We start from the raw sequence: 13,795 nt of genomic DNA on the forward strand, positions 1-13,795 counted from the left end.
TAAAGGTGAACCTCTGAGGACCGAAGCCCATTAGAACCGAAACCTTAGGGACCGAAACCATGAAGAACCGAACCGAGCTTGCTGGACCGAACTGCTGAAGAACCGAACCCGAAGCTTCTGACCCGAACCCTGATGGACCGAACTTCGCCTTCGCTTCCTGCCTTCGCCTTCGGCCCATTTCACCTATTTCGCCTTCGGGTCCAAGCTGCTAAGGACCAAACCTCCGGCCCAATCTGAGAAGCTTCGCAGGAAGCCCTTTTTCACCCGGTTTTCGACCACGACTGCGTTTTAAGTCCGTTTTTGATTATTTTAACGTGGGATTTTCACCCAAACTTATATTTTGACATATAAGACCCCATATATTCATAAATTAAGCACAATTTTTAGCGAAATCTTTATTTAAGAATAAAATCTAGTGGGTGAGGTATTTAGGTGGAGTGTTGACTTATCCTTTGGGCAAGGACACAAGTTACCTCCCATACCAACTCCATGACCATTCCCAGTCACTATTCACCCATACCTAGTCAATCATTGTCCTTTTTACACTCATTTCCAGCCATAATCTTGATCAAAGGCTAGAAGGATCTTTATCTCTCCTCCCATTTCACTCACTTTTCACCAAAAAGCAAAACCCATTCTCTCTCACTTCCTCTCACCAAGAATTCGAGATTCAAGGCTGATCTTGAGCTCTTCACACACCTTTGGTAAGTAAATCTTTTCCCACACTTGATTTCCTTACACTTCTTCACTCAAATCATGAGTTCCTTACACAAATATCGTCATATTTGTTGTTAGATCTTCGAATCTTCAAGCATCTTCTAAGTGTTCTTGAGTTGAACACTTCTTTTCTTCATCATCCATCTTCTGAAATCACTCAAGGTGAGTTCATACCCCCACATTTTCATGCTTTCTTCAAGTTTTAGGGGGGTAATACAAATAAAAACACCAACAACTTAACTAAACTCAAACATCAGCTTTCAACAGAAAAGTTAATGTCCATTCACGAACTGTTTTAGACATTTTAACTTTCATTACACTTTGTAACATGTTGAGCAAAGTGTTAATCTTTGAGGATTTCATATTTTACATGTGTTTCTTGTTGTGGTATAGTTATATAACAGAAAATACTCACTAATTTGTAAGAATCCTCCATCATTACCAATAGTACAAGACAAGGCATGATAAAACATAGTTATGTTTTTGCTATACATTCGACTTACATAGAAAAAGGTTCTTTTACATTACAAACACTTATGATAAACTATGGTAAGTATAGTTTATGTTTCATACACATTACAAACAATTATGTTAAACTATAATAGGTATAGTTTATGTTTCCATTAACACAACAAACACATTTCGGAAGGTTTTATTCCCACAGAAAAAGGTTTTACACTCACGCACACTACACGTAAACTTGTTAACGTAAATTGTGAGACATTCTTCTTAGTACTCCTAGAGTACGGGTTAAAATTCCTGGTAGTTATAACCAGAGTCTCTTGTAGGGAGAACGTGATAGTTGTGTATAGAGATCATAGACTTAGAATCTGTGGTCATTGCCTTACTTCCTTTTCCTTGTTTGGATGTGGACCTAGGGTAGGATCACTTTTTCAAAGGTCTATCATATCTCTGTTATATGTAATTAGTATGTACTATGTCATTATAGAAGTAACTAATGAGGATCAAACCCCTATAAGTATTTCTAGGGATACGACTAATATATGCTTCCTACCCCTCCTATTCTCGCACGTATAACATGGCAAGATTCTACTTACCAGGAGACCCCTACTTTCCGAACCCGGAGACTTTGTGGGCGATTGGGAAAAGAGTCGGAAGTAGAGCCAGAGGTCGACAACTCTCCTTACATAGCCAGGACTCTCGCGAACCGTTTCGACTACATCGAACATGTGCCCCGTTGGGCAGCATGGATCGAGGGGTGGAGTCGCCATCAGAAACAACAATCGCCATTTGGAGACCAACGAGGTTGCTATGACCTCATCCATGGGGGACCGACTGACAGAGCCCTCCCGGCGAAGACCCGGCAGATCGCGAACATCGGGGATTAAAAACAGGGAGACTGCAAATTGAGTTCGGAAACTGCGCGCTACTACAGACCCTATCATCTCACGTACCCGAGACTTGGAAAGAGACTGATATTTCAGAGACCAACTCCTTAAGAACCTTATCGCCGCTCGGGCAGAGGCAAAAGAGAAACAGGGTAGACGCACGACACTCGAAGAGAGAATGGTTGTAGCCAAGCGTCGATTGGCAGAGCTGCAAGGTGCATCGACTTTGTCTCAGGCATCGCAAGGGATGGATCGTCGTGAGTAGAGTTCATACTGCTCACAAGACCTTGTAGATTAGGTTCATGAGTATGCGTTAGTGCTACTCTATTCTATGTGTAAGCTCAACCCTGCGATTTAAGTGGTTATTTTAATCGGGGGATTTATTTGTTGTCAAAACTTTTCCTTACAATGAAGTGGTGTAGACCTGCATCGCGGCCAAAACTTTTCTCTGAAACTAAAATTACTAGAATCATATCAACAAAATGGGCTTACGGCAGACCCATCAGACTCAAAGGTCTATTAAGTCTTAATCATACCACTAAGCATACATCAAGTGGTCGTAAGAAGGACCTAGCTTGGATCAAATTACAAGGTTTCACTTGGATACAGAACTACTAAAATACATGGGTTTATTACAGACTTTCGTTAGGAATTGCTTTCAGAACACCATAAAAATCGAAATACAATACACTTAGAACTAAGATAAACTTAGTTGGATAACCCATGACGCATATCCCTTTCTAACGACTCATTATCGTCTCACCTTTAAAACATTTTGGTTGAAACGTGCCTTCTTCGTAGACCTACAGGGTGCGATCATACCAGCACTAATGCACCGGATCCCATCAGAACTCCTCAGCTAAGAGTGTTTTGGCAAAGATAGTAACTAGGATGGGTAAACTTAACATTTGTACAAAACCTACTTCTACCCATTTCCGTAACTCCATCTCAGGAGTGTTTAGCAGAAACACTAAGAATAATGCAGCAATGTGCGAAATTTATATATGTGAATATAAATTGTAAGAATGCACTTGAGGTAATCATTCCCCACTCACGAAATCGTTCTTCATCATGAAACATAATTATGTCTTCACCAAGAGGTAACCAACCAACTAGCAAGGCGCCAACCCTGCAGATAGACTATGCTCCTTTTCAAGCTGCAGTCACGGCAGCCGTGGCAGCCGTCATGGCGCAACTCAATGCTAACCACGCCAGCGGGCGCGGAGATGGTGTCAGAAATATTAACCGCAATAACAATCAAGAACACCAGCGGGCGTCTACCAACGAAAATACCTCAGACCACAAACTTAAGAGCAAGAAACAGAAGTTTTGGAACAGAAAGAAGTGTAACCAATCTCAAAAATTCTCTAAGAGACAGCAATCCGTGGCTGCCCCTACAATTACGACAGCAGTCACAACACATGCCTCGACATCAGCCACAACATCTATCGCTCAAGCACCAGACAGGAAATATATGGGAACACTTCCAAAGTGTAACAAGTGTAACTACCATCACACAGAAGCTTGCCGGATTCCACGCTGTATCAACTGCAACAGGAAAGGACATACCGTCCGCTTCTGCAGGACCCCGACCCAGCGCATCGCTTCAACCACCAATACTGGTGTAAGTCCAGTATGCTTCCTATGCGGTGAAACAGGACACTTCAAGTGAGACTGTCCAACCGAGAAGAATGACGGAGGAGCAGGAGGAGTGTGACAACTGAACCAACGGAAGCAACAAGGAAACTTATTAGGACTTTTGTAATGTTTCCAACAACGAAAACGTTTAAGTACCATATGCTTGTAATGAATTCGGTGTGTTTGCTAAAAATTACCGTCTTTCAAAAAGTAGTTAAAATACCCTCTCGTTAAATCAAATCAAAGACACTCATATATGACCTTAGGATCATTACCGGTGAGCTGTGATGAATTGATGTATACATCAGGATTAATTATAATCAAAATACTACAGACTTAAAGCGAATAATTCCATCCTAATTCATGTTCCATGTCTAGTGGTGGGATTGGGGTAGAGCCATTTACTCGTCGGTTTCATCAATATCAAATGACATATGACTTGCATATACCGATCGATCATAGAATGATCGGTCGGGGATCGCGATATAAAGTATCATTGCTAGTTATCAGAACACATTTACTACCAGCACTAGCTACTGTGGTATAAATCATTTGCAGTAACAATAACATCGATCAAAACGGAAAACACAAAAAAGAAACACAGGACGCACTATCACTCTAACGAATACCTCTTACGAATACGACTTGATACATGTGTCATCAAGAAAATCCGGTGTCGTCATTCGATATGGATTGGTTTGGATCATCACCTTATCAATTGCATATGTTACGAGAAGACCCTCCACATAACCAGCTGAATATCGAAACCCTCGTCTCTCATAACCCTAAATCTGACTCTGATTCCCTAGTCATCCTTCACTGCGAAACCCCAAAGCACTTTCTGGAGGTGTGTTATACCTTCTGTAACCCTTTCAAATTATTCCTAGTAAACCCTTCAAGAATATCACTCGTATAGCAGGTCAAGATCAAGCACGGAAGCTTGGGACGAATACGGTTAGTCTATCACTACTAAGTGTATACGCGAGGATAATATATAATTAAGATTCTACGGACATTGGATGTGTGCTTCCGTCCTATTTCCTGTTCCTTGTCTGGTTGTGGACTTGGAACAGAGTCACCCATCCAACTGTCTTACCAACCCTAGTTACATACGACCTTTATGCGCAAGTTAAAGATAGATGGACCAGGTACGAGTCCTACCAGGAACTTCGGGACAAGGCTAACCAGGAGTGCGAGTGAACGTTCTACCATCCGAATAAGTCTAGTCGCGTAAACTAAACCCATAAGCTCCCTACCGAACTAATTAATCGAGAAGCTCTACAGTAGGCCCTATGCAACGCTCCGAGGAGAAGTTATTACTTATGACTTAAGACAGCTAAAGACGTACGGGATCGGCTAGGTCACGCATGACCTCGAACTAGGAACGGTAGTATTCGCCCTAGAGATCTAGAGGCACTATCTCCATGACACGAAGTGTACAATCTTCACCGATCATAAGAACCTAGAAGGCAAGAGCGACATGGCATGTTATCCCATGAACCGGATCTGGACACCGAAGTTGATGGAATCAGAAATGACGTCAGGATCAAAGCACACAAAAACTCGCCACTCAGTTCATCCAGGTTCAGACCAGATGTATCTGGACCTTAAGAAACATTATTGGCGGCCGAACATGAAAACCGACATCGCTACATCGGTGGACAAGTATCTGACTTGTGCCAAGGTCAAGGTAGAATAACAGATGCCTTCGTGTTTCCTACAACAACCAGTGATACCCGAAAGGAAGTGAGAGCGGCTAACCATGGACTTCATAACCAAGTTACCCAAGACAATGGGTGGTCTCGATACCATTTGGGTAATCGTCGACAGACTGACCGAATCCACACACTCCCTACTAATTAAAGAAACCGACAAGATGTAAGAATTGGCTAGAACGTACATCAAAGAGATTACACGATGGCATGGTGTGTCAATATCCATTATCTCTGACAGAGATAGTAGATTCATTTCGCGATTCTGGCAACCCTTACAGGGACTAGACTAGGCTTGAGTACGACCTACCACCAGCAAACCGACGGGCAGAGCAAAAGAAACTGTTCAAACCTTGGAAGACATGCTAATAGCTTGGGTGATTGACTTCGGTAAAGCGTGGTAATGCCCACTTACCACTCATTGAATTTTCAACAACAACAACAATCACCCTAACATCAAGGTCGCTCCATTCGAAGATCTCTAAAGCAGCAAGGGCAGATCACCACTGCGCTGGGCTGAAGTGGGAGATACACAGCTAGCGAAGGAGCAAGTCCCTAACAGCACCCTCAATGGCCCTGAAATCATAAGAGAAACAACGGAAAAGATCGTGCAAATTCGAGAAAGACTGAAAGCGTCTTGAGATCGACAAAAGAGCTATGCAGATAAGCGACTCAAACCCTTGGAATTCCAGGTTGGTAACCATGTACTACTGAAGGTCTCACCGTGGAAAAGAACGGTACGTTTTGGTAAACGTGGGAAACTAAATCCAAGATACATCGGGCCATTTGAAATCCTTGCCAGGATTGGCCACTGGCGTACAAACTTCGACTGCCACAAGAACTTAATAACGTACACCCGACCTCCCACGTATCAAACTTAAAGAAGTGTCTATCCGATGAGACTCTTGTAATACCACTCGACGAAATCAAAATCAACGAGAGTCTCCACTTCGTAGAAGAACCGGTTGAAATCATGGATCGGGAAATCAAGAGAACGAAACAAAGTCGCATTCCTATTGTGAAGGTCCATTGGGACGCTAAACGAGGACCCGAGTTCACCTGGGAGCACGAAGATCAGATGAAACAAAAACACCCACATCTTTTCCCCAACTCTTGAAGTCCCAGTCGAAACGTTATTTTCGGGACGAAATTCCTTCTAACGGGGGATGATGTGACAACCGTCAATTTCTGGTCAATTCAAAGTCAAATAAAGTCAACAAGTCAAACCGGTCAACTCAATTAACCCTTGTATATTAGGGTTTACCTTATGTTTACTATTGTTACGCACCATCTTAATACAAAGCATCTCTTAGAAGTTTCACGTGTTCAAAAAAAAAATCTCTACACCCAAATTAGGGTAAGTGATGGAACTACTCGATAAAACGTTAATACATACCCTTCGGGGGCGTATAACATTCATAACAAGGCTTAACGGGGTTTACACACCATGTGTAGCGAAGCTAAACATCCAAAAAGGTCTCAAACGAAGTCTCTCTCAAATCTCTCTCGCTCTATCTCTCGCTACCACAAATCTCTCCCAAATCTCTCTAAGTATGTGAAATCTCTCCAAGTATGTGAAATCTCTCCAAGTATGTGAAATCTCTCCAAGTATGTGAAATCTCTCCCAAATCTCTCCAAGTATGTGAAATCTCTCCCAAATCTCTCTAAGTATGTGAAATCTCTCCAAGTATATGAAATCTCTCCCAAATCTCTCTAAGTATGTGAAATCTCTCCCAAATCTCTCTCAAAATCTCTCTCTCATAACCTCCCTCAACTTTTTAAAATCATTTGGGGCATCCCGACCCTTAACTTAGTCAAAAACTGCGCAAAACGGGGAGTTTATGCGAAAATCAGCCAAATAGGGCCGAACCCACTTAGGGCTGAACCTCTTAGAGGTGAACCTCTGAGGACCGAAGCCCATTAGAACCGAAACCTTAGGGACCGAAACCGTGAAGAACCGAACCGAGCTTGCTGGACTGAACTGCTGAAGAACCGAACCCTCTGAACCGAACCCGAAGCTTCTGACCCGAACCCTGATGGACCGAACTTCGCCTTCGCTTCCTGCCTTCGCCTTCGGCCCATTTCACCTATTTCGCCTTCGGGTCCAAGCTGCTAAGGACCGAACCTCCGGCACAATCCGAGAAGCTTCGCAGGAAGCCCTTTTTCACCCGGTTTTCGACCACGACTCCGTTTTAAGCCCGTTTTTGATTATTTTAACGTGGGATTTTCACCCAAACTTATATTTTGACATATAAGACCCTATATATTCACAAATTAAGCACAATTTTTAGGGAAATCTTTATTTATGAATAAAATCTAGTGGGTGAGGTATTTAGGTGGAGTGTTGACTTATCCTTTGGGCAAGGACACAAGTTACCTCCCATACCAACTCCATGACCATTCCCAGTCACTATTCACCCATACCTAGTCAATCATTGTCCTTTTTACACTCATTTCCAGCCATAATATTGATCAAAGGCTAGAAGGATCATTATCTCTCCTCCCATTTCACTCACTTTTCACCAAAAATCAAAACCCATTCCCTCTCACTTCCTCTCACCAAGAATTCGAGATTCAAGGCTGATCTTGAGCTCTTCACACACATTTGGTAAGTAAATCTTTTCCCACACTTGGTTTCCTTACACTTCTTCACTCAAATCATGAGTTCCTTACACAAATATCGTCATATTTGTTGTTAGATCTTCGAATCTTCAAGCATCTTCTAAGTGTTCTTGAGTCGAACACTTCTTTTCTTCATCATCCATCTTCTGAAATCACTCAAGGTGAGTTCATACCCCCACATTTTCATGCTTTCTTCAAGTTTTAGGGGGGGAATACAAGTAAAAACACCAACAACTTAACTAAACTCAAACATCAGCTTTCAACAGAAAAGTTAATGTCTATTCACGAACTGTTTTAGACATTTTAAACTTTTTAGTTTTCAAAATTGTATTAGGTGTAAGTAGTTCAGGTTTATACCTTTAAAATGACTACTTGCACATGTCCATACGATTTTTCTACTATTTATGGTGATTTTTACAAAACTGCCTATCACTGTAGCTACGAATTCGGACCAGTCAGTGAATATGAACGTTTTCACACCAGTTAGAGACTTTTAAAAATCATAATAAAAATTATGGACAAACTAGACAAATTTTCTAAACTCTCAGAGTTTACGGATTTAGTTTTCGACTTCGTATTATTTTTCTGTGATTTTTCTAAGGCAGTACAGAAATGTTAAAAACAAATCAACGGCTTATAACTTTCATTACACTTTGTAACATGTTGAGCAAAGTGTTAATCTTTGAGGATTTCATATTTTACATGTGTTTCTTGTTGTGGTATAGTTATATAACATAAAATACTCACTAATTTGTAAGAATCCTTCATCATTACCAATAGTACAAGACAAGGCATGATAAACATATGTGACATCCCCAAAATCACGCCAGAAAAGACCGTTTTAATTTATGCTTTTTAAAATAGTTTCAGAGTAAATCCTTTGATTTAAAAGAGTTCCGGAATTTGTTCCCAAAAACAAAATATGATAAAATAATATTTACCAAATCATTTCATCAAGAGATGCATTTTCATTATATAACAATATTCGGGATGTCATGTTCCGATAAACAGACCAAAAGCATAAACAACAAAAGATAGACCATACAATAGTTACATATAACAACTGGTCTAATATCAAAAGATCTTGATAAGTCATCCAACTTATGCTCTCGCGCCACTACCTGTAATACAACAAAACTGAGTGGGTCGGGCTTGGGAGCCTGGTGAGAATATAGGGTTTTCAACCCACAATAAATAATTATATTTAATTTCACCAACCAACAATAACCCGATTACCCATTCCCGTTATCCTCACTTTACGTCCTTAAAACAACATCTATCTCAAGGGACCTAATCTATGATTTTCATCGGGACAGACATTACTGCAAGGGGTTTCCTCAACAATAGATGTCCTAAAGGCAACCATGAGGGGGATAGAGTACACCGGTGAACATATCGTTCACAACACCTACAGGTTATGAGCCTGCTAGCGTTCCATTGGACTGTCTAGAAAGAGTCCGTGGTCGTTATCCATACTCCGCTGAATAACTAGATCAACAACAACAACATCGAGGCCTCTCATCTGTTTATCACACATCAACTATCTACCCATGTTCTACCCAACATATTAGTAGATAAAAATATATATATTTTTTACATAGTTTAAAACTTGTATAGCATTCTCATTCAATACATATTCCAAACAACAGATGAGACACATACACATAACACGTATTTCATAGAGAATAAATCATATCTATGAGATAGAAGAAAGTGAATATACATTCACACATATAACAACAAAATATACACATAACACGTATTTCGTATAAAATACTTCATAATTATGCGTTAAAAGAAAGTAACCACACACTCACTTGATCTGAAGATGATCGGACAGCACTACGGCTTTAAAAGTAGTATTCTTTGGTGAAACCGGGATCACTTCGCACACCGGGCTTCTCGCGGGCAGAGCTTCGGCTCGGAAACTCTTTTCTTCTCGGGATCTTCGGGCTTCGGGACTTGCTTCGGGTCTCGGGATGATACCGGGGCTTCGGGGGTACTTCTTTGCACGTAAATCGAGGTAATATTGGTGAGAGAGAAGAGATTTGGCAACCACAAACGGTTGTCCCTTTAAATCTATTTATAGGGTTGTTTTCTCATTTTCCACGTCGTGGGCACTTCTTCCACGTCGTGGGCTTGGTCGTCACTGCATGCTTCATCGTCCACTTGCTCTGTCAGGCTCCAGAAGGCGTCAGAAGCATGCCACGTCGTGGTCTCTGACAGTTTTGGGGTTTCGCGCCCCGAACTTCAGAAATTCATAACTTTCGCATACGAACTCCGTTTTCGACGTTCTTTATATCGACGCGTAGGTAAAAACAATATCTACAACTTGCATTTAGACTTTGTAGGCTAATTTTGACTTTATTTTTAATATATTAATAATATACTATTTTTAGTAGGCCGGGACAGGAAAACTCCGTTAGAAATTCATAACTCCTTCATCTGACGTCCGTTTTCGACTGTCTTTTCACCGTTGGACTACTATTGATGAGATCTTCGATTCTCGTTTAGATTGTTTCGGCTAAATATCGCTCGATCTCATATTCGAACTTCGGGCTGTACACTGGTAAGCCGAAACTTCGAAAAATCATAACTTCCTCATACGAAGTCAGATTTGAGCATTCTTTTTATGCACGCTCTCGGTTTAACGAACTCTACAACATTCGTTTAGATCGGTAAGGCCAAATATTGCTCTAACGTAAATTCACTATTTACGTCTCGCTGTGTCGTACCGGTTCTGTCGCGAAACTTCGACAGGTCATAACTTCTTCGTTATAACTCGGATTTCGGCATTCTTTATATATTCGAAAACCTCGTTTCAACTACTACAACATTATCCATAGATATCGGCTTTATCTAACATTTCATTTTGACGCTTATTTTCATACTTAATTCAATTAAGACACACAATTAAGCACAAAACACATAATACTCAAATAATACACTTCTATTATTTCAAAACGGGTTACAAAGGTTAACCTAGACTATTATATCAACATTAATGACAAGCCCGGAAACACAGGCGTTACAATTCTCTCCACCTTAGAATGATTCCGTCCCCGGAATCACACATCAACAAACAAATGCGGGTAGCGACTCATCATGTCACTCTCCGTCTCCCAGGTGAGATTTGGCCCATTCGTGTGTTTCCATCGAACAAGCACTAACTTGACCATCTTGCGTCGCAACTTCTTAGTCTTTCGATCAACGATTGCCTCTGGTTCTTCAATTAACCTTTTGTTCTCATCAATTCTTAACTCAGAAAGTGGAATTATATCGGGAACTTCTCCCGTGAACTTCCTCAAATAACACACATGAAAAGTGTTATGAATACCATTCAGTTCTTCTGGTAGTTCTAGCTTGTAAGCTTGGTTCCCAATCCTATGAAGAACTTTAAACGGTCCAATAAACCTTGGACTTAATTTTCCCCTTTTACCAAATCTTATAAGTCCCTTCCACGGCGAGACTTTAAGCAAAACCGAATCTCCAACTTCAAAAGTCATCGGTCTTCTTTTCTTGTCAGCATAGCTCTTCTGACGATCCTGAGCTGCTAACATTCTTTCCCTGATTATTTTTAGCTTTTCAGCGGTTTGATGAACCATCTCCGGTCCCATAAACTGCTTTTCCCCAGCCTCAAGTCAACAAGACGGCGTACGACACTTCTGTCCGTACAAAGCTCGATAAGGTGCCATCTTTATGCTCGAGTGGAAACTATTATTGTAGGAAAATTCTACCAAAGGTAAATGTTCATCCCAGTTACCTTGGAATTCCAGGGTACATGCTCTCAACATATCTTCAAGTGTTTGTATCGTCCGTTCGCTCTGACCACCAGTCTGTGGATGGTAATCTGTACTTAAACACAACTTGGTACCCATTTCCTCTTGTAGACTTTTCCAAAATCTCGAGGTGAAACGGCTGTCACGATCTGACACAATCGTTAACGGAACACCGTGAAGCCTCATAATTTCCTTCACGTAAGAATTCGCAAGCTTATCCATAGACCATTTCTCCTTGGCTGCTATGAAGCGCGCACTCTTAGTGAAGCGATCAACGACCACCCAAATCATGTCGTGACTGTTCTTTGTTCTGGGCAGTTTAGTGACAAAATCCATAGCAATGTCTTCCCATTTACCCATAGGCACAGGTAAAGGTTCTAAACTCCCGTATGGTTTCTGATGTTGTGCCTTGACTCTCGCACAGGTCACACACTCCGCCACATACTTCGCAATGTCGAGCTTCATCGTCGGCCACCAGTAATAGGGTTTTAGGTCCCTATACATTTTAGTGCTGCCAGGATGAATCGAGTACATGGTTTTGTGAGCTTCTTCCATCAGAAGATCTCTGACTCCTCCTGTCTTAGGTATCCAAATCCGATCTTGGAACACCTTCAGTCCATGACTGGTTATACCGAACACCATCGTTTTGCCCAAACGTTCTTCCTTTCGGTCATTCTGCTCAGAAGCTTCTTCTTGAGCTTTCTTTATACTTTCCACAATGGTCGAGACAACTTCTATTCTCAACGCTCTTGGCCTTTTTCTCTCAAGATTGACTTTCCGACTGAGAGCATCAGCGATAACATTTGCTTTACCAGGGTGGTAAAGTATCGCACAGTCGTAGTCCTTGAGTAGTTCTAGCCAGCGTCATTGCCTCATATTCAATTATTTCTGATTAAGGAGATATTGGAGACTCTTATGATCAGTGAAAACTTTGCACTTCGAGCCATAGAGGTAATGCCTCCATATTTTCAGAGCGAAAACTACCGCTGCCAACTCCAAATCATGAGTGGGGTAGTTCCTTTCATGCTCCTTCAGCTGTTGAGACGCATATGCTATCACCTTTTCTATTTGGGTCAAAACACAACCCAATCCAACACCAGACGCATCGCTATAGACAGCGAAGTCTTCAACTCCATCGGGTAGAGAAAGTATCGTTGCTTCACATAGCTTCTTCTTTAGCAACTCGAATGCTTCTTTGTGCTTATCACTCTAAGCATATGTAGCTCCTTTGTGAGTCAAAGCTGTTAATGGGGTAGCGATCGAAGAAAAGCCTTGGATAAACCTTCGGTAATATCCGGCTAATCCCAAAAAGCTTCGAATCTCCGTGGGACTTTTCGGTTGTTCCCACTTCATTACAGCTTCAATCTTTGCTGGATCAACCATTATCCCTTCTTGGTTGACCACGTGACCTAAGAATTGGGCTTCTCGAATCCAAAAATCACATTTGGAGAACTTAGCATACAACTTCTCCTTCTTCAAGACTTTCAACACTTCTCGCAAGTGTCTGTCATGCTCCTCTTGGCTTTTCGAATAGATCAGAATGTCATCTATGAACACTATCACAGATTTATCATGGAACAGATTGCAAACCCTGTTCATTAAATCCATGAATGCTGCTGGAGCATTGGTTAGTCCAAACGACATAACCAAAAACTCGTAGTGTCCATATCGTGTTCTGAATGCAGTCTTCTCGATATCCTGCTCTCTTACTTTCAGCTGATGATATCCTGACCTTAGGTCGATCTTTGAAAAATAACTTGAACCTTGTAGTTGATCGAACAGGTCATCAATCCTTGACAACAGATATCTATTCTTTATTGTTGCCTTGTTCAACTCTCTGTAATCAATACACATTCTCATACTCCTGTCTTTCTTCTTCACGAATAACACCGGAGCTCCCTAGGGTGATGAACTAGGTCTTATGAAACCTTTGTCCAATAACTCCTGAAGTTGCATCATCAGCTCCTTCATCTCCGTT

The sequence above is a fragment of the Lactuca virosa genome, chromosome 9 (genome assembly GCF_052849685.1).
Source record: "Lactuca virosa cultivar CGN04683 chromosome 9, Lactuca_virosa_CGN04683_v6, whole genome shotgun sequence".
Classification (NCBI taxonomy): domain Eukaryota; kingdom Viridiplantae; phylum Streptophyta; class Magnoliopsida; order Asterales; family Asteraceae; genus Lactuca; species Lactuca virosa.